The 20,615-nt window shown below is 47.2% G+C and overlaps 1 long non-coding RNA gene across 2 annotated transcripts; it reads right to left on the reverse strand.

Annotated features, from left to right (window-relative positions):
• Positions 1–961: 961 nt before the first annotated feature.
• Positions 962–5,438, reverse strand: LOC119328386. Of its 2 annotated transcripts, none has more exons than XR_005158946.1 (3): positions 5,296–5,438; positions 1,178–1,640; positions 962–1,100 (listed from the first exon to the last, which is right to left on the reverse strand). It is a non-coding gene; the product is annotated as an uncharacterized LOC119328386 (long non-coding RNA). The 2 variants fall into 2 exon arrangements; XR_005158947.1 differs by having other exon boundaries at positions 962–1,110.
• Between the last annotated feature and the right edge of the window lie 15,177 nt (positions 5,439–20,615).

Here is a 20,615-nt window from a genome sequence, read left to right on the forward strand (position 1 = left end):
TCCGAATCATGTCTTGGGTCAAATGCTGGGTTTGCCCGGCTCCCATGTTTTGCTGCCTTACGTTCCGCTATATCGGCTAAGGCGGCACAGGAAGAACTACTACGATTGTGTCCCAGTTCTTCCGGACGAGCACCTCAGTAGAGAAAGCCGAAAACTGAATGTCATGATATGGCGAGAGCTGGTCAGCTGTTCGAGAGGGTGTAAAATCTTTAAGGATTTCTCCCGCATAATGCCATAACCAATGCAGCGTGTGATGGATCAGTTCTTCTTCCGATCATGCGCCTATAGAGCCCCTCGTGCGGTCTTCCGAACACCAGGGGCTGCGCCTACCTTCCTAATGCTCCTATGGCTAAGTGAGAAGATAAAGCCCTATAGTCCTATTGCCTGGTTCGCTGTGCTGAACACCTCCTTAAAAGGACCCAGCACTGGGGTAAAGAGTGATCAGGTTTTATCCCGAACACCCCCGTATTTCTTATGAGGGGGCAGAAGCCGACGATTGGCCAATTCTCAGGTTTAATATATAAAACGGCCGCGCAGGAGGGTAAACTTTTATAACAGGCAATAAATAATAGAAATGACCTTGTTCACACATTACAAAGGACAACATGACTATATTCATGGAAATACAATATCCTTGGTGCATTGCTCCGCCGCAAGGCGGGATCCTTTCAGGACACTTTCATAATACAATTCGGGCTTGCGATGCTCCTTTCCCTCTGGCGGTCCCTCGGTCATCAGCTTTTCAGCATCCATCTTCCCCCAGTGCACCTTTGCGCGGGCAAAGGCCAATCGTGCACCTTCTATACAGACCGACTGCTTGATGACGTTAAGTCGAGGGCAGGCACTAACAAGTCGCTTCACAAGCCCGAAGTAGCTGCCTGGAATCGGCTCGGCGGGTCATAGCCGGATAATCAAATCCTTTATGGCTAGTTCGGCCGCCTTATGCAGTTTGATCAGCTGTTTCAGTTGATCGGTAAAAGGCACCGGATAATTCGGTGCCAGATACTGCGGCCAGAAGAGCTTATCCATAGTATTCCCCTCTTCGGCTCGGTAGAATTGGGCGGCATCCGATATGCTGCGAGGAAGTTCCGCAAATATCCCTGGAGAAATCTGAACTTCAAATTAGAAAGCATAATTTTCTTCTGAAATACTTGCTTTACATGGAAAAAGACCTTACCCGCCGTGATCTCCCTCGCCTCTTGGATCTCTTGTAGGGCGTCTTGGGTTTCCCCACGAGCATCGCACACGGCCTGATAAGACCTGGCGAGTTCGGATTCTTTCTCCGTTAAACTCCGCTCCAGGGTCTCGCATTTTTTCATGGCCTCTTGGAGCTCTCGCTTAGCTTCCACAACCTTGGCCTCGTGCTTCTCACGAAGAGCCTACTCTGCGGCTGCCTTTTCCTCAGCTTGGCAACAACCTTCTTCAGAGCCTCGACTTTGGTCATCACCCCTGGCACAAATCATGACACATATTCTATCATACTGAAAATTCGTTCGCACTAAACGCAAACAAGATTTGTGTAAAACTTGTTGATCTTCCAACTGCCTTTTTAACCGGCCAAGCTCCGCTTCGGCCCACTCCAGACTTTGATTCAGTCCAAAAACCTCCGCGGTATGAGCGGCAGTAGCCGCTACAGACGCCTGCTTACAAAAGAATAGAGATAGATGTCATCAAATGAGAATTCCTGCGAAAAATATATTTGATCCTCTGTCCGGTTCTTTCATTCACCGGACAGTGTATCACGGGATACTATCCATACTATGACACTCTTCGAAACCATATAAAACATACCTCAAAACCTGTTATAAGGTCGATACATGCTTCATTTAGTCCATTTTTAGCGGACCGAATCTTCTCAATCACCGCATCCTTAAGGGCACAGTGTTCATCGATGATGGAGGCGCTCTTCAGCGCCGCCAATAAAGCACCCGACGCCTCTGGTTGGACAGAGGTTACCGGTGGAATAGGGATGCCCTCGCCAGCCGAGGAAGGCCGCCTGCTTGATTCCGAAGCCGCATTGGTCTACAAAACTGTGTCCGGCTGGGGGCAGAATTCAAGATGGTCCCCGCCATCGACTCCTGTGGGGATCTTCGCCCCCATGTATCCGGCCCCTGAGGTTTGACCTCCAGGCGCCACCTTCACGATTTTCTCCGCCCCTCCTTGGACGGAGTCCTTCTGGGATGAAGCCTCGGTGTTGATCACATGTTTGGGGGAGGGGCCTTCGGAGGCGTCCCGCTCTCCATAGCATCCGAGCTCAACAAGTCCTCGGATGGGGATTGTTCGGAACGGGACCCCGTCGGACTACAAAAAATATGGCTCAGGTTAAAATACTATGCCATGATGGGTCTGGACACATGAATGTGTTTGGATTTTATGTACTTACGAGTTCACTAGGGGCTGGGCCCTAGGATCCCACGTCGGGCTGCTATCGGCGACGGCAGTGGACTCTTTCGGAAGAAGAATTTTCCCCTTTTAGGCGACTCGGCCTCCAAGTGTACGGAGGCCGTTCTCTTCTTTCTTCCCCCTGCTGGGGATTCATCTTCCTCCTCGTCGTCCTCTTCGGAGGCGGGTCGGGCACAGTGACGAAGGCCGCCCCGGGTCTTTTTGGCCTCCTTTTCGGTCTTCTTCTCTAGCACCTTGTAAGGCGCCGGGTCCAACATCTTCGTCAGAAGTGGGCCGGCCGGTTCTTTGAGCAGCAGGGCCGGACATTGGATCCGCCCCGCCTTCTTCGTCTAGCCCTAGGAGAGTTGTGTAAAACACATTAAGAATTTCCCTTGAGTTATGCGAATAAAATGTATGGTAACTTACCGAGCTTGCAGGGCGGGACAGTTGGTACCCACAGTCCTCGGCCGAGTCCGGTCATGATTTGCCGGGCTTAAAAAGCACCTTCCAGATGTCTTCGTGCGAGGAGCCAAAGAGCTCTCGCAGGGTCTGGTGCTTGGCCAGATCGAATTCCGATAGATTGCAAGTCTGGTGTTGACAAGGTAGGATCCGACGGACTAACATCACCTGGACTACATTGACAAGTTCGATATTCTTGTCATCCATATCCTTGACGCGCGTCTGGAGCGCCAACAGTTCGTCAGATGAAGACCAGTCCAGACCCTTCTTGAGCTAGGACGTGAGCCGTAGAGGGGCTCCGGATCGGAACTCGGGAGCAGCGGCCCACTTCGCGCCGCGCGGCTCAGTAATGTAAAACCACTCTAGTGCCACTCCCTGACGAAATCATTGAAGGTACCTATTGTCCATGTGATGTTGGGCATCTTGCTCACCATAACACGCCCGCACTCAGCGTGCTCACCGCCCACTACCTTGGGCTTCACATTAAAGATCTTCAGCCATAAGCTAAAGTGTGGCGGGATGTGGAGAAAAGTCTCGCACACAACAATGAATGTCGAGATGTTGAGGAAGCAATTGGGGGATAGATCATGAAAATTGATCTTGTAATAATACATGATGTCGTGAATAAATGGGTGGAGGGGAAACCCTAGCCCGTGGATAAAATGAGGGAGGAATACGACCCTTTCGTGGGGTTCCGGGGTAGGGACGATCTGTCCCGCCGTCGGGAGACGGTGGCCGATTTTCTAGGCTAGATAACTGCCTCCCGAAGTTTCATGATGTCCTTCTTCCGGACGGTAGAGGCCATCCACTTGGCTCCCGCTCCGGACATATTTGGAGTGGTTCTTCAGAGAAAATGCGAACTTGGGCGCTGGATCTCGAGTGCGCAAGAATGGATGGGCAGGACAGAAGAAGGCGTGGGTAAAAAGGTGGAACCCTTACCCCTTTATAAGGGCGGAATAAACTATGCGCCTCCCCATCTGCCTGGTAAATTCGCTTATTCCCCAAGCGCCGTGATTGATGGCGCGGTTGGGTTACCCACACCCGTATTGATGAGGATCCCGGGATAAGGGGACACAATCTCTGCTTCGACAAGACGTGCCAAGAAAACTGCCTCGCAATATGTGTAGTAGCTGGTTGAGAAAAACAGTTTGAATAATAACCGGGGCCATGGCGTGATGTCACATTATGAAAAGTTGTCAGCAGATTAGATTTGTGGAAATATTATAATCTCTACGATGGTACGTGGAATTTGTTTTGCAGAGCCGACACTATCATTGTGCTCAAATTCTTCTATGGAGTATTTGGAGAAGGAACCCGCCTTGCAATGCCGAAGACAATCTGCACGTTGGACTCGTGTCATTGAAGCCTGGTTCAAGGGCTACTGAGGGAGTCCTAGATTAGAGGGTCCTCGGACAGCCGGACTATATACCTTGGCCGGACTGTTCGACTATGAAGATACAAGATTGAAGACTTCATCCCGTGTCCGGGTGAGACTCTCCTCTGCGTGGAAGGCAAGCTTGGCAATTTGGATATGTATATCTCCTCCCTTGTAACCGACTCTGTGTAACCCTAGCCCCCTCCGGTGTCTATATAAACCGAAGGGTTTAGTCCATAGGACAACGACAATCATACCATAGGCTAGCTTCTAGGGTTTAGCCTCTCCGATCTCGTGGTAGATCAACTCTTGTAATACTCATATCATCAAGATCAATCAAGCAGGAAGTAGGGTATTACCCACATAAGCGCGGCATGATTTACAATCAAGTATGATGCATGTCCGGTTTAATGATGCATGGCATGGCAAAGTGCAACAAACAATACTATAAATTAAGTGGAGCTCAATATGCAACAAGTTGCATATTGGAGAAACACCACATTTAATTATTAAATTAACTCTCGTTTATGTACTCAACAATATTAAGTGTTGTTAAACATGGCAAGAAGTGAAGCATAATTAAACTACCTATCTAGGCAAGTTTTAATGAGGCCGGAAACAACAAACAACAATTCCGGAAAATCCTCATATGCATATTTCCAATTTGGTACTGCCCTGCCCTAAACACAATTTTAGAGTAGTTAAACATGCAACATAAGGCCACCATGTTAATCTATGCATTTTCCACTCCAAATACATATAAAGTTTATTAGATTCGGAACTACGGCTATTTAGTTATGAAATAAAGCATTTTAACAAGTCATTATGAAAAATACATGCAAACAACATTTTAAACATCTTTAACATAGATGAAAGTGGCATATTATGAAACTATACAAAATTCTAAGCATTTTACATACATAAAACATTTTAATCTGATGCACGGTTATTTATTTATGAGAAATTTAATATAATGGCATCCTCCTGTAATTATGCATGCACTGGATAAATGGAAAAAATCGCACGGGCTGAAACTGTCTAGCCCAACAAGCACATGAGAGGGGCTGGGTGCTGCTCACCATGGGCCATGGCCCAGTTCGGTGGGAAGGAGGTTGGGCAGGCCGCGAAGGGGCGCGCTGGGACTTGGCGTGGAGGAGGCCGACCCACGGGTGCTCACGTGTCGTGGTTCGATGCGGTCAATGCGACTGGGACGAGCGAGCATCCTCTGCTCGACAGGGAGCAGAGCAGCGATGATAGGGACTTGGCGCTGGTGAGCAGGGGAGCTGGGCGCGGCGGTGTGAACGGAGAGGCGGCAACGACGAGGCACGATGGCGCAGGCACGGGAAGCCGAGGTCGAGCAGGGGGTCCGGCAGGGTGCGAGGGCGCGGAGGAAGCCGACAGCTTCAGGTAAGGCAGCGGAGTCCTGCCGGTGCTGCTGCTCGTCGCCGGCGGGGAGGCACGGCTGGTTGCATGATGGAGGCGCACGGGAGGAGATGAGGTGCGGCCGGCGGGCGGAGGAGACGAAGCCGAGCATGGGATCTCGTTCCTGGCGTCTTGCGGGAGCTCCTGTTGAAGAAAAGATAGAGAGGGATGAGAGAGATCGAGAGAGAAACAGAGGAAGGAGACAGGGGCGCAGGGAATCTGGAGGGCGTCGGGGCCCCCTTGGCTCCGGCGCGAGTGCGCGATGACAGCGGCTGGGCTGGTTCGGGCACCTCGGGGAAGAAGGAGAGGAGGAGCCCGACTTGTCCTTGCAGAGGAGGTCGAGGCGGTTAGCCACCAGGGAGACGGCTGGCGCGACGCCGCGAGATGCAGACGACACCGGTGCAGTGGCGACGCAGGGTCGGTCTTGAGGCGCAGGGGAGTTCCGGCCGGTTGGGATCTAGCAGGGCGAGGTGGACGGGGCAGGGCTTGGGCACCATGGTCATCTTCCTGATAAAAACGAGAGAGAGAGATGAGAGCGGGAGAGGGAAGCAGAGGAGAACGAGAAGAAGGCAGGCGAAGGAAGGGAAGGGAAGGGGCGGCGTGGTGGTGCTTGAGCACTGGGCAAGGTAGCCGGCGTGGCGAATGGCAGCGTAGGGAGACGAGTCCGAGCACTCCTACTCGGGGCCTCGGGCAATAGCTTGGTGGGATCGAGGGGAGGAGTGGAGTGGAGAAGGTGGATCTGATTGTGTGGCTGGGGAAAACAAGGAGGTGTTGGCAGGATCAATTGGGTGGATCGGGCAAGATCCCGAGAAAGGAGGAGACCAGGTGGAGCTAGTGGCGGCGCGATGGGAAAAGATGGATGTGATAGAAGACTAGGCTAGGGTTGATCTGCTTATATATCTGTGGAAATATGGTAGGGGCTATCTAGGTCTCTCAGACCGAAATCGGACGGTCGAGAAATAAATAGGTAGGGAGTTCAAATAAGAAAACAGAGATGTTTTATAGATGTTTGGAGATGATCCGAATCCACCGGTGATGACTGAGCGGTTCGGGTCCGGGGTAGTTTCGAGCGCACACGCGAGGTTGCGAAGGGGGGGGGTCCATGGCTGTGCAGATAGGTAAGGCGATCAAACAAGAGGGAAACGAGAACCCGGTTGGTCTGAGAAAAGTCAACGGAGACAAGGGGGGAACGCGACAACTATGAACGTATGCAAGCTTTATGAAAACAAGTTGATGCAATGCTCATGATGACATGATGAATGCAAAAAGCAAATAAAACACACGGCAACAATGAAATAACTGGAAGGCATCTGGAGCGTCGGTCTCGGGTCGTCACAACACTCCCCCACTTACAAGAGATCTCGTCCCGAGATCTAAGGATGGCACCGGAGAGAAACGGAAGAGGAAGAGGTAAAACAAAGTTGCTTCTTTGACAAACGAGTGAAACCACGAACCTTAAGAGGTTGGACAACTTGAAACAAAGAATACAATGGAGATGAATGGGATTGAAAAGCTCCATTAGAAAAGAGGAACAAGGAACATTATGAGAAACGTGTGGGTTGTAAGACATGAAACAAGAGCTTAACGAACCAAAAGAATATGAAACCACACTGGTATAATGAGATAGCCAAGGAACAAGAATGACATAATTTTGACAACCCTCAAGCTGAACATGGAATGAATAGAACAATAACTTGACAAGATAGGAAGATACTTGACGAGAGCAACAACACAATGCCTCCGGGACAAAAGAACGAATGGAATGAAAAGAACGGAGACGACAACATCTTCTACCTCAAATGAATTTGATATAGCATCCTTGCAAGAAGGTTAGAACGGAGTTGTTGGAAAACCAACAACGAAATTAATAAGCTTGTAGTGGGCTTATGGAAACATCTCAACATTATGAGGTGACAAACGACCACTAACGGAAACCATTGATTTGATTGGGAGCACCAAAGAGATGAAAAACTTTTTTCACCACGAGAATAGGAGGAAACTTGGATTATCAATAGACACCACAATTAGCAACATTCCTTAGGGAAGGCTTTAAGTGAAACCTATGCCAAGATAACACCAACGAAGAGATGGATGGGTTGAAAAGATCTCCTGGACGAAGAGAAAAAATGATGGGTTTACAATATCTCATTCTTGACTATCTGTGAACCATGACACACAAAGGTAAATTGTGATGAATGGCATAACACCACCTCCAAAGATAAGGCAGAAAGAATTGCACTTCGGAATGCAAGAAGAAGAATAGTTGAACTCCTCAACGAAACATGTGTTGAGCACCATGTTTATTTTAGAGTATAGCTTGGCGGATCATAACTTCGAGAGAAGACTTGAAGAACAATTGAAGAATGAAAGGTATCCTAGACGAACCACCATGTTGAGCCTTCGTGAGAACACCGGTAACAAAAGAATGATCAAACAAAAGGAAAGAGAAGTTGAAAACACAAGGTGAAGCCTTGCAATGATTTAGATGGAGCTACGAAATGAGAAAACTTTGAACTCCAGACAAGAAAGATGAATAACTTGGAACCGAGAATTTTGATGAACCTTCGGAATAAGGAATTAAATTTACTCGATGAAACAAGAATAAGAATTATGTTATGCTTATCCTCATCAAATTTGATTAATAACAAATGGATTTGGCATGCAACTTATTCTTGTTGAAAAGGATTGAGGAGAGATATAGCTCAAACTTGGTAAAATCTTGAACGACTCACCGGTAGGATTTTGGAAAGAACGGATGAGTTGATATGATAACAACGAAAGAGAAATGTTGGACGAATCACCGTAAGAATCTGAAAATCAACGAAGATAAAGAATGAATTGTTGGGAAGAATTTGAAAACGAACAAAGATACTTGGGGAAATTTTATACGGGAGAACAAAGAGATCATGAGCTGGCTAGAGAATACTTGAACGATGCACCGGTATGATTTGGAGAACGAGAGCCGAAGCTGAGAATGAATAATTCTGAGATGATGGGCTCCGAAGAATCAAACTGAAAGGACTTCTGAATTGCTCTGGATGGGTGAAAAGAATTCCTGATGATCGGAACAATTTGAGAGGACAGCATGAAGCTATAACCATGAATCTTCAAGAGAATGGACAAGATTTAAGAGAAACTCTTCTTTGGTGACGACGAGAACCACCACTAAAATTGTTGAGATATTCCGAAATGGAGAATAGAATTGTTGAACCAACGATAAAAATGTTTTGAAAGCGATCTTGGAGAAGGCATTTGAATGATGAAAATTCATTCTTACGTCACGCTTTTGAAAAGAAATTTCGGAGTCGCTCTGGATAAATTAGAAGAGTCAGGTAAGATCCTTGGAAAATACCTATGGGTTAGGGCCCATTCAAAAGAAAGCATCATTGAATGATTTTAAAAGAGAGATTTGCACCGGTTGAATTAAATGGCTTGAATGAGATAACAACCTCTAAATAGGTTGAACGTATCTTGAATGAAAAGACGAGCCTTCTGAGATATCTTCAGCACTCCAGAACAAATGAATAGCAAGAAGTGAACTTTTATGGGGTGCACCGGCATGAGAACTCATTTGGAAAAAGAGGAAATGGTATGATCAACGCTGAAAGCTTGAATTGAATCCACCGGAGAAGAAAAGAATGATGAATGATGAACTTGAAACTGTTGAGCATCTTCACATGGAAACACCGGATAAGAACATTGAAGGAAAAAAATGGAGAGACTTATCATGAATAAAATGGATAGTTGATTTGGTACCTCTGAGTCTTTGAAGAGAAAGGGTGGGAGGGCGGGAAAACAAGGGCAACTTGGGGACGGATGAAACGAACAATGTTGGGAAAACTGAGAGGTGATCTTGCGAATGGGGAAAATGATAGGATCATCTTGACGAGAAGCGAACCGGTTGGAAAAGAATTCACATGACAATCTCGATAACAAGAAGGATTAGTATCCACATTTAAATATGAGAACACCGTTTAGAAAAGGTATGGAATCCACATTTGACTTCGAAGCAACTCGAATACCACAACTAAAAAAAACAAAGGATTGGCTTGCGGAATAAGCCGGAAACAAACATATGATAGACCCCATATCGTATCATGTGTCTCTTGGAAAGATATCCTACGTGATACTTGAATTCCCACCTAAAAACTCCCGAAACTTTCTGGTTATGCAATCTGGTGTTGGGGATACAGGGAGGCACAATGTATATCACAGAACAAACAAGCCCTACACTCCAACCGTATCCATCCGTAAACACATAACCAAGAAAACTCCGGAAATCATGTACCTCGACCTTCGAAATGCATCCGATATACTAGCTGTGGCAATACTCCCGAACTCCCGCCCCAGTACTGGGTGGCGTCGAGGTTATCTCACCACTAACTGCATATAAGAGACTTTCGATGTCGGCGAAACTCAGGTATACCGGAACTGCAACGATAAAATTGTGATGACAACACCTCAAAGCTCAATTCTCCAGGACACTGCCACAACCCCTAAATGTCAGGAGGCACCAAGTACAATGTTCTCGTCACAAGAATATCGAAACGATCCCAAGATACCTGCGTGATCCTAATTTTTTAGTGAAAATGAGGAGAGGAAAGTCAAAACATCTACGTCAGGAGACCTCACCAGAGCGACGAAGGGGGCCGAGGAGTAAAAAGAATCCTACTCTCCGATATATATAATCCTAAGACTCAAAATAGTTTTTTTCTAGACTCAACAAGGGCAGCGGTTCGATCAATCAAGGGGGCTCCTAAGGCATGTAAGGCTTTGATACCAACATGTAGCGCCCAATATGCGATTCTATCCCAATCACGTGATGAACTCATGATTGGGGCACAACAACATTTCAAGCGCATAGCAAGGTGGATATCATTACAACATACCATGTACTGAATAGATGACAATACAAGATAAAGGCTTACACTCGCCACAAGATACAACATGAATACAACAGTTCATCAATACATAGCAGCCAACATACAGAAGATCAGGATCTGACTACGGCTGAAATCAAACGGAAAAGAAGAACGACATCCACCCTGCTAGCCCAGGCTCCCCCGACCCGGAACCTATCCCTTGATCGAAGAAGAAGCAGAAGAACTCCAAATAAGCAAACATCGCACTTGTGTCAGATCATCGCATTACCTGTACCTGCAACTTTTGGTGTAGCAATCTGTGAGCCACGAGGGCTCAACAATCCCATTACCATGGGTATGAAGACTAGCAAAGCTTAAAGGGTAAGGGGAGGATAAGTGGTGAGGTGGTAGCAAGCGGCTAAGCATTGTATGGTGGCTAACTTACGAGTACAGAATAAGGTGAGAAACTACGCAAACGGTCGCAAACTACTAATGATCAATAAGTGATCCTGAACTACTTACATTCAAACATAACCAACCGTGTTCTCCTCTTGAACTTCCCCAAAAAGAGACAGTCACAGTTACGCACGCGGTTGGTGTATTTATTTGAGTTTACTCCAAGTCCTCTACAATCGGATATTAACAAATTCCCATCTGCCACATAACCACGGGCACGGCTCTTGAAAATTTAAACCCTGTAGGGGTGTCCCAACATAGCCCATGACAAGCTCACGATCCACAGAGACAATCCTCCATCTCAGGACCCTCCGATCAGACTCGGAATCCCGGTGCACAAGACATTTTGACAATGGTAAAACAAGTCCAGGAAGACCTCCCGATGCACCGACCTAGCCTAATGGGAGTTGCACGATCTCATTCTCAGGGTACACCGGATGGGACAAGCTATGAGTAAAACCAGCCCTGGAGTTTCCCCGAGGTGGCCCCGCAGGATGCCCACTTGGGACCAACACCATCAGCACCGGCCCCTCCTGCTATGTAGACAATCCTCGGGTTCAAGACGCCCTATGCCAATTAATTATTAGGTTCAAGTATTATTATGGCAAATTTTAAAACCAATGTTGGGCCTTGCTGGAAGAGTTTTATTCAAAGCAAACCGTCAAGAGGGCCCCATACGCCTCATTGTGTTAGGGATGCAAAATCAAGGAACATAACACCGATATGATGGAAACTAGGGCGGCAAGAGTGGAACAAAACACCAGGCATAAGGCCGAGCCTTCCACCCTTTACCAAGTATATATGTGCACTAAAAAATAAGAGATATTGTGATATCCCAAGATATCCATGTCCCAACATGGAACAACCTGCAACTACACCTGCAACTAGCAACTCCATAAGAGGGGCGGAGCAAAGCGGTAACATAACCAAACAACGGTTTGCTAGGAAGGGACAAAATGTTAGAGGCTATCATGGCAAATTGGGAGGCTTGATAAACAAGTGATAGGTAGCGCGACATAACGATAGCATCGAGGCAAAACTAGCAAAGCAAAGATAGTAGTAAGATCCAAGGTGACGGTTATCTTGCCTAAAATCCCGCTAGGAAGAAGACCTCCATGAAGTAGATGAACGGGCATAGTCGAACGAATCCTCACAATAGCAACGAAACAGGAACTATCGAGAAGGAGCACAACCGGAAAGAAGCAAACAACATAGTAAACAACCATCACATAAGCGTGGCATGATGCACAATCTAGTATGATGCATGTATGGTTTAATGATGCATGGCATGTCAAAGTGCAACAAACAATACTACAAGTTAAGTGGACCTCAATATGCAACGAGTTGCATATTGGAGAAGCACCACATTTAATTATTAAGTTAACTCTCGTTTATGTACTCAACAATATTAAATGTTGTTAAACATGGCAAGAGGTGAAGCATAATTAAACTACCTATTTAGGCAAGTTTAAATGAGGCCGAAAACAACAAACAACAATTCTGGAAAATCCTCATATGCATATTTCCAATTTGGTATTGGTCTTCCCTAAACATAATTTTAGAGTTGTTAAACTTGCAACGTAAGGCCACCATGTTAATATATGCATTTTCCACCCCAATACATATGAAGTTTATTAGATTCAGAGCTACGGTTATTTAGTTATGAAATAAAGCATTTTAACAAGTCATTATGCAAAATAAAGCAAACAACATTTTAAACATTTGTAACATATATGAAAGTGGCATATTATGAAACTAGACAAAATTCTAAGCATCTTACATATATAAACCATTTTAATCTGATGCATAGTTATTTACTCATGAGCAATTTAAAATAATGGCATCCTCCTATAATTATGCATGCACTGGATAAATGGAAAAAATCGCACGAACTGGAAAAAAACGCTACATGGGCTGAAACTGTCTAGCCCAACAAGCACATGAGAGGGGCTGGGCGCTGCTCACCATGGGCCATGGCCCAGTTCGGTGGGGAGGAGGCTGGGCAGGCCGCGAAGGGGCGCACTTGGCCTTGGTGCGGAGGAGGCCGACCCACGGGTGCTCACGTGTCGTGGTTCGACATGGTCAACGCGGCTGGAACGAGCGGGCATCCTCTGCTCGACAGGGAGCAGAGTAGCGATGACAGGGACTTGGCGCCGACGAGTAGGGGAGCTGGGCGCGACGACATGAATGGAGAGGCGGCAACGACGAGGCACGACGGCGCAGGCGCGGGAAGCCGAGGTCGAGCAGGGGGTCCGGCAGGGTGCGAGTGTCACAGCCCTAGAATACCTGAGTGAAATAGTTGCAACTGCACTCATGCATCATGTCTAAAATTTCTGAAAGTTGAATTGAGGTTTGTTGAAACCCTCAGAAATCAGTTCAAAAATAACCAACTTTAAAATCTTCTCAAACGAGTCCAAGAAAATGTTCCTGTTATTCTATAGAAATATTGGCAAGAGGTAAAATTCAAACCAATATTTTATGAGCTCAGAAACATTTATTTTGGCCATTTGAATTAATCCAATAATTATTCGCTTTGGATTTATATTTAATATATATTAAATATAACTCCAATAATTCTGGAAGTTTGTGAGTGGCTTTGTATATATTTTAGCAAGCCATATAATAACATACAGAAGTTATTAAAATGATTTAGTGGCTAAACTAAATCAGAACAGAGGAAAAGAAATAGAAAACAGAAAAAGGAAAGAAACTTACCTGGCGCAGCCCACCTAGCGCCCCAACCGGCCCAGCACTATGACAGTCCAACCGGCCAGACTGGCCCAGTGGCCAGTCATCGTTCTCCTCTTGCCAAGAGGACGCAGCGCGCGTGGCCGCCGCTCGCAAGCACGCGCCTCGCCAGCTCCTCCTTGCCGCCGACGCCTTGGACGCCTCCAACGCTTCCAAGCACTCCCCTCGATCCTCTGCACCTTCCCCCTCCATGCAACTCTCTCCCCTCCCCTCTCTGCTCTCTTCTCGAGCGGGCCCGTCGCCGTCGTTCTCCATAGCCGCAGCCACCGCCTCCCCTTCGCCCCCTCGACAGGTCCACGAGTTCCACCTCGACCACCTCTTCCTCTTCGCTGAGCAACACATCGTCGGATGCCCCGTGACGCTGCCTTGGAGCCCATCTTCAACCTCCTGCACGAGCATCGCTGTCGTTGATTCACCGCCGTCCGCGCCTCCCCGAGCCCGCTGAGACCGTCAATGACCCTTATGTGAGCCCCTGCTTCGAACCCCTCTTCTACCCCACGTGTTTGCACCCTCTAGGCCGTAGTTCCACCATGGCTGAAGCTCGCCTACGCTCGAGCTTGTCGCAGGCATCACTCCGGCGACCATTTGGTCATTCCGTGCTGCCTAATACGTTTGCCGCCCCGCACTGAGCCTCGCTAGCGCCACCCACGCACATACCGAGCTTCGGCCGCCGCTAACCTCGTCGCCGCCATCGCAACAGGCCATCCCCGATGGCCCCGCGGTCTCCCCTAGACGCGCATGGGCCTGGGCTTTCTCCTGGTGCCCTCACCCGCCATCCCCGTGGCCTGCCATGCGGGCTCCGCCCCGACTTGAGGTCGCCCGCGACTAATCGCCGGAAGTGCTGACATGGCAAGTCATTAGCCACTAATCACGCCCTAACTAACCCCCTAGAGCCACGACCATGTGGCCCCCTGTACCTGTTTAGGTTAGTTTTATTTTCTGTTTAGATTAGTTCAGAAACAGTGGGACCCACCCGTCAGCATTGACTCTGCTGACGTGGCCGTTGACCAGTCCCACCTGTTAGCGAGCTAAATAGCCCTATGTCACTGACATGTGGCCCCCACACATCAGGTTTGACCTGGAGCGACCCATTGACCTGCTGAAGTCAACCAGACGTCATGCTGATGCAGTTAATAATTTTCTGGATTTAAACTAATTTAGAAAATTTCAGAAAATATCCAAAACTTCTAAAAATCATAGAAATTCAATGGTAACTCCAAATGAAATAAGTTATATATGAAAAATTATCAGAAAAATCCAACCTATCCATTTGTACCATTTTCATGCATTGTGGAACACCTTATAGTTGTTAAACAGGGAAAATCATATGTTTGGCATTTAAAGAATCACATATGGAGTTTGAATTTGAACCTTTGGTTCAAACCAACTTCATTTAACTTGCTGCTAGTTGCATTAGCCCAACACACTCATGCATCATATTGTGCATTGCATTGATTGTGTTTTCCTTCTCTGTTGCCGGTATTTGTCCCCTCTCGATAGACGTGCTTCCGACGACGAGTTCTATGACACCGATGAAGAGATATACTATCTTCAGAAGTGCCAGGCAAGCAAAACCCCTTTGTTCATTTCGATACAATCCCACTATCTCGCTCCTGCTCTCTTTTACTTCATTAGGACAACATCGATTCAACTATTACATGTTGCGGTAGCTGAACCCCTTTTCCTCTACAGGACCTGTCATTGCCACAGTAAATAGGTGAAACCCACTAGCATTAGTAGGAGTTGTTTGAGCCCTGATGTGCCTACTCATTCATGCTTGTGTGTCATGCCTGCTACTGCTTATAGTTGAGTCAGGTCTGATTCATCGGGGATGGATTGGAATGGTGATGAACATGTCCTACTGTTTGTGAGCTAAGTGTGTGAACATGATTTGGTAAAGGTATCGATGAGAGGCCATGTAGGAGTACATGGTGGGTTGTTTCATTGGAACCGGCCTTAAGCACCGATATCTGTATGCGTGATTTAAGAACCAGCTACTACCATGCATTGGGCCTGAAACCAATGGACCCTCTCGGTTCTTAACCACCCTAGTCCTCTATCCAGGAGTTGCAACTAGTTTCTGGTGTTTATAGGATATGTGTTGGCGGCCTTGTGTAGTGCTGACCCTAGGGGTGGGCTATGATGCGGTAGATACACCATGGCCGGGTATGCCGGGCGCCCGTTTGGTGTCTCGGAACCCTGTACACATCGTTCGGGGCCGTATGTGGAAACCTCGACCGGACTCCCTGCAGATGGAACCTGGATAGGCGATAATCCTGGACTAGAGACTTGAGTGTTTAGGTAGGCCGTGGACGACACTCTCGTTGGGCTTCCGCTTTAAGGTTGCCGAGTACATGTCATGTAAACGACGGTAAGTGGTGAGAGCGTGTATGAAGAATTACACCCCTGCAGGGTTAACATCATCTATTCGAATAGCCGCGTCCGCGGTAAAGGACTACTTGGTTGCCTATACAGTTCATAGACAAGTGGAAGTGGATACTCTAAAATGCGCAAGATAAGAGTGAGTGCTATGGATGGCGTTCTCGTAGGGAGACGGGAGCGGATCCATAGTGGTGTATTGATTGGTGAATATGTGGACTCATGTGTGCCACCTCAAAAGAGTTACTTGCAGTAGTAGTCTAGGTTAGCCACTGCGTCAAAGCTGGCTTGTTGCAGTTAAACCCCACATCCCTTTGTTGATAATGATGCATATGTAGTTAGTTCTGATGTAAGTCTTGTTGAGTACATTTGTACTCACGTTTGCTTAATTTATGTTTTGTAGAGAGACTTCAGTCTCGCTAGTAGTTCCGCGTGGACTTCGATGTTTAGCTTGACACCTCAACTACGATCTTGTGCCCTTGGCAGGATCTGGTAGATAGTCAGGCTTCTCAGCCTTTTTCATTTGTAGATGTCCGTACTCAGACATGTTAAGCTTCCGCATGTGCTTTGACTTGTATGCTCTGAATGTTGGGTCATGAGACCCATGTTTGTAATATCTCGCTCCTTGGAGCCTATTGAATAAATACTTTGTGTCATAGAGTTATGTTGTGATGCCATGTTGTATTTGCACATATCAAGCATATTGTGTGTATGTTATTGAAATGCTTGGTATGTGTGGGATCCGACAACCTAGTTGTCTATCCTTGGTAGCCTCTCTTATGGGGAAATGTAGTCTAGTGCTTCCACTGAGCCATGGTAGTCTACTACAGCCCGGTTCACCGGAGTCCTGCTAGCCCAGTTACTACCGCTCCGGAACACTTAGACTGGCCGACATGTGACCACTTTGTTCCTGTGTCTGTCCCTTCGGGGAAATGTCACGCGCTGACTTCCGGAGTCCTGGTAGCCTGCTACAGCCCGGGTTCCCGGAGTCTAGTTAGCCCAGTTGCTACAGCCCGGATACACACGCTGATGACCAACACGTTCGATGTTGGTTCATGTATGCTTGTCCCTGTAAGTTAGTGCCACTTTGGGTTCACGACTAGTCATGTCGGCCCAGGTTCTTTGCCATATGGATGCTAGCGATACTATCATATACGTGAGCCAAAGGGCGCAAACGGTCCTGGCCAGGTAAGGTGGCACCCGTGGGAATACCGTGCGTAAGGCTGCAAAGTGATATGATGTGTTACATGCTAGATCAGTGTGACTTAGGATCAGGGTCCTGACAGCGAGGGCACGGAGGAAGCCGACAGCTTCAGGTGAGGTAGGGGAGTCCTGCCGGTGCTGCTGCTCATCGCCGATGGGGAGGCATGACTGGCTGCGCGAGATGGAGGCGCATGGGAGGAGATGAGGTGCGGCCGGCGGGCGGAGGAGACGAAGCCGAGCATGGGGTCTCGATCCTGGCGTCTTGCGGGAGCTCCTATTGAAGAAAAGTCAGAGAAGGTTGAGAGAGATCGAGAGAGAAGCAGAGGAAGGAGACGGGGACACGGGGAATCTGGAGGGCGTTGGGGCTCCCTTGGCTCCGGCGTGAGCGCGTGATGACGAGCGGCTGGGCTGGTTCGGGCACCTCGGGGAAGAAGCAGAGGAGGAGCCCGGCTTGTCCTTGCAGAGGAGGTTGAGGCGGTCGGCCACCAGGGAGACGGCTGGCGCGACGCCGCGAGATGCAGATGACGCTGGTGCAGGGGCGACGCGGGGTCGGTCTTGAGGCGCAGGGGTGTTCCGGCCGGTCGGGATCTGGCAGGGCGAGGTGGACGGGGCAGGGCTTGGGCGCCATGGTCATCTTCTTGATAAACACGAGAGAGAGAGAGAGAGAAATGAGAGCGGGAGAGAGAAGCAGAGGAGAACAAGAAGAAGGCATGGGAAGGAAGGGAAGGGAAGGGGCGACGCGGTGGTGCTTGAGCACCGGGCAAGGTCGCCAGCATGGCAAACGACAGCGTAGGGAGACGAGGCCAAGCGCTCTTGCTCGGGGCCTCGGGCAACAACTTGGTGGGATCGAGGGGAGAAATGGAGTGCTTCGTGGAGGAGAAGGTGGATCTGATTGGGTGGCTATGGAAAACAAGGAGGTGTTGGCAGGATCGATTGGGTGGATCGGGTGATACATCTCCATCGTATCTATAATTTTTGATTGTCCCATGTAAATATTATACAACTTTCAGATACTTTTGGCAAATTTTTATACTATTTTGGGGACTAACATATTGATCCAGTGCCCAGTACCAGTTCCTGTTTGTTGCATGTTTTTTGTTTCGCAGTAAATCCATATCAAACGGAGTCCAAACGGGATAAAAACTGCCAGAGATTTTTCTTGGAATATATGTGAATTTTGGGAAGTGAAATCAACGCGAGACGATGCTCGAGGAGCCCACGAGGCAGGGGCGCGCCCCAAGGGGGTAGGCGTGCCCCTGACCCTCGTGGACACCCCGTAAGGTGCTTGTTGCCCTTCTTTCTTCTCAAGAAAGCTAATATCCGGATAAAAATCGTGTCCAAATTTCAGCCCAATCGGAGTTACGTATCTCCGGGAATATAAGAAACGGTGAAAGGGCAGAATCTGGAACACAGAAACTGAGAGAGACAGAGAGACAGATCTAATCTCGGAGGGGCTCTCGCCCCTCCCATGCCATGGAGGCCATGGACCAGAGGGTAAAACCTTCTCCCATCTAGGGAGAAGGTCAAGTAAGAATAAGAAGGGGGGCTCTCTCCCCCTCTCTTCGGTGCTGGAACGCCACCGGGGCCATCATCATCACTGCAATCTACACCAACAACTTCACCGCCATGATCACCAACTCTTCCCCCTTTATGCAGCGATGTAACCCCTCTTTTACCCGCTGTAATCTCTACTTAAACATGGTTCTCAATGCTATGTATTATTTCCCAATGATGTATGGCTATCCTATGATGTTTGAGTAGATCTGTTTTGTCCTATGGGTTAATTGATGATCGTGATTGGTTTGAGTTGCATGTTTTATTATTGGTGCTGTCCTATGGTGCTCTCCGTGTCACGCAAGCATGAGGGATCCCCACTGTAGGGTTTGCAATATGTTCATGATTTGCTTATGGTGGGTGGCGTGAGTGATAGAAACACAGGCCCGAGTAAGTAGGTTGTTTGCGAATGGGAATAAAGAGGACTTGATGCCTTATAATGCTATGGTTGGGTTTTACCTTAATGATGTTTAGTAGTTGCGGATGCTTGATAGAGTTCCATTCATAACTGCATATGATCCAAGAAGAGAAAGTATGTTAGCTTATGCCTCTCCCTCAAATAAAATTGCAATAATGATTACTGGTCTAGTTATCGATTGCCTAGGAACAAATAACTTTCTTGTGTGACAACAAGCTCTCAACTAAAACTAACTTAGTTGTGTCTTCATCTAAACAGCCCCTAGCTTTTATTACATGCTCTTTATTATCTTGCAAACCTATCCTATCACACCTACAAAGTACTTCTAGTTTCATACTTGTTCTAGGTAAAGCGAACATTAAGCGTGCGTAGAGTTGTATCGGTGGTCGAAAGAACTTGAGGGAATATTTGTTCTACCTTTAGCTCCTCATTGGGTTCGACACTCTTACTTATCGAAAGAGGCTACAATTGATCCCCTATACTTGTGGGTTATCAAGACCTTTTTCTGGCGCTGTTGCCTGGGAGTTATAGCGTGGGGTGAATACTCTCGTGTGTGCTTGTTTGTTTTATCACTAAGTAATTTTTATTTGCTGTTCTAAGTTGTTCTCTATCTTTAGTTATGGATATGGAACACGAAATACCAAAAAAATAGGTTTACTTGCTGCTCATGGAGATGGGGAACCTCCTAAAACCCTCGATGCTCATTATGTGAAATATATTATGTACTACTTTGATAATCCTGAGAAAACCCCATTCAACTTTATAATGGGAGTAACGTTGGATCAACGTGAATACTTTAGGGATTATCGCTTGACTCAAAAAGGTAAACTATTATGGGATCAAATTTATATGTTGCATTGGTATGCTCGACAACTATGCTTGAGATATGCTTATACTTGTTGCTCTAGGATGAAGGCTCCGCACCTTCCCTTTTCATGTGAATTTAATGATAATGAAACCTTAGCTTCTTATGCTAATGGTATATATGATTACTATGATGTGGAACAAATAGAAGAATTCGTTGCTTTTATGGGTGCTTATGAAATTGAATCTTTGTTTAAAGAGTTTGAAGATTTTGATGATTCAGTTTATAGACCTGAAAATTTAGCTATCCTTAAATATTGCTATGAGAATTATAAATACAATTATGATATTGATGAATTTATTGAGAAAGTCTCCGTTGTCCGAGAAGAGACTAATATTTTTCAAGAGTCTATGGAAGAAGAAATTGATGAAACTGTGAGCTCATTGGATGAAAAAGATGATGAGGAGAGAGAAGAACAAAAGGAGGAAGATCGGATTAGCTACCCGTGCCCACCTTCTAATGAGAGTAACTCTTCAACTCATACATTGTTTA

This window comes from Triticum dicoccoides, chromosome 7A (genome assembly GCF_002162155.2).
Source record: "Triticum dicoccoides isolate Atlit2015 ecotype Zavitan chromosome 7A, WEW_v2.0, whole genome shotgun sequence".
NCBI classification, from domain to species: Eukaryota; Viridiplantae; Streptophyta; class Magnoliopsida; order Poales; family Poaceae; genus Triticum; species Triticum dicoccoides.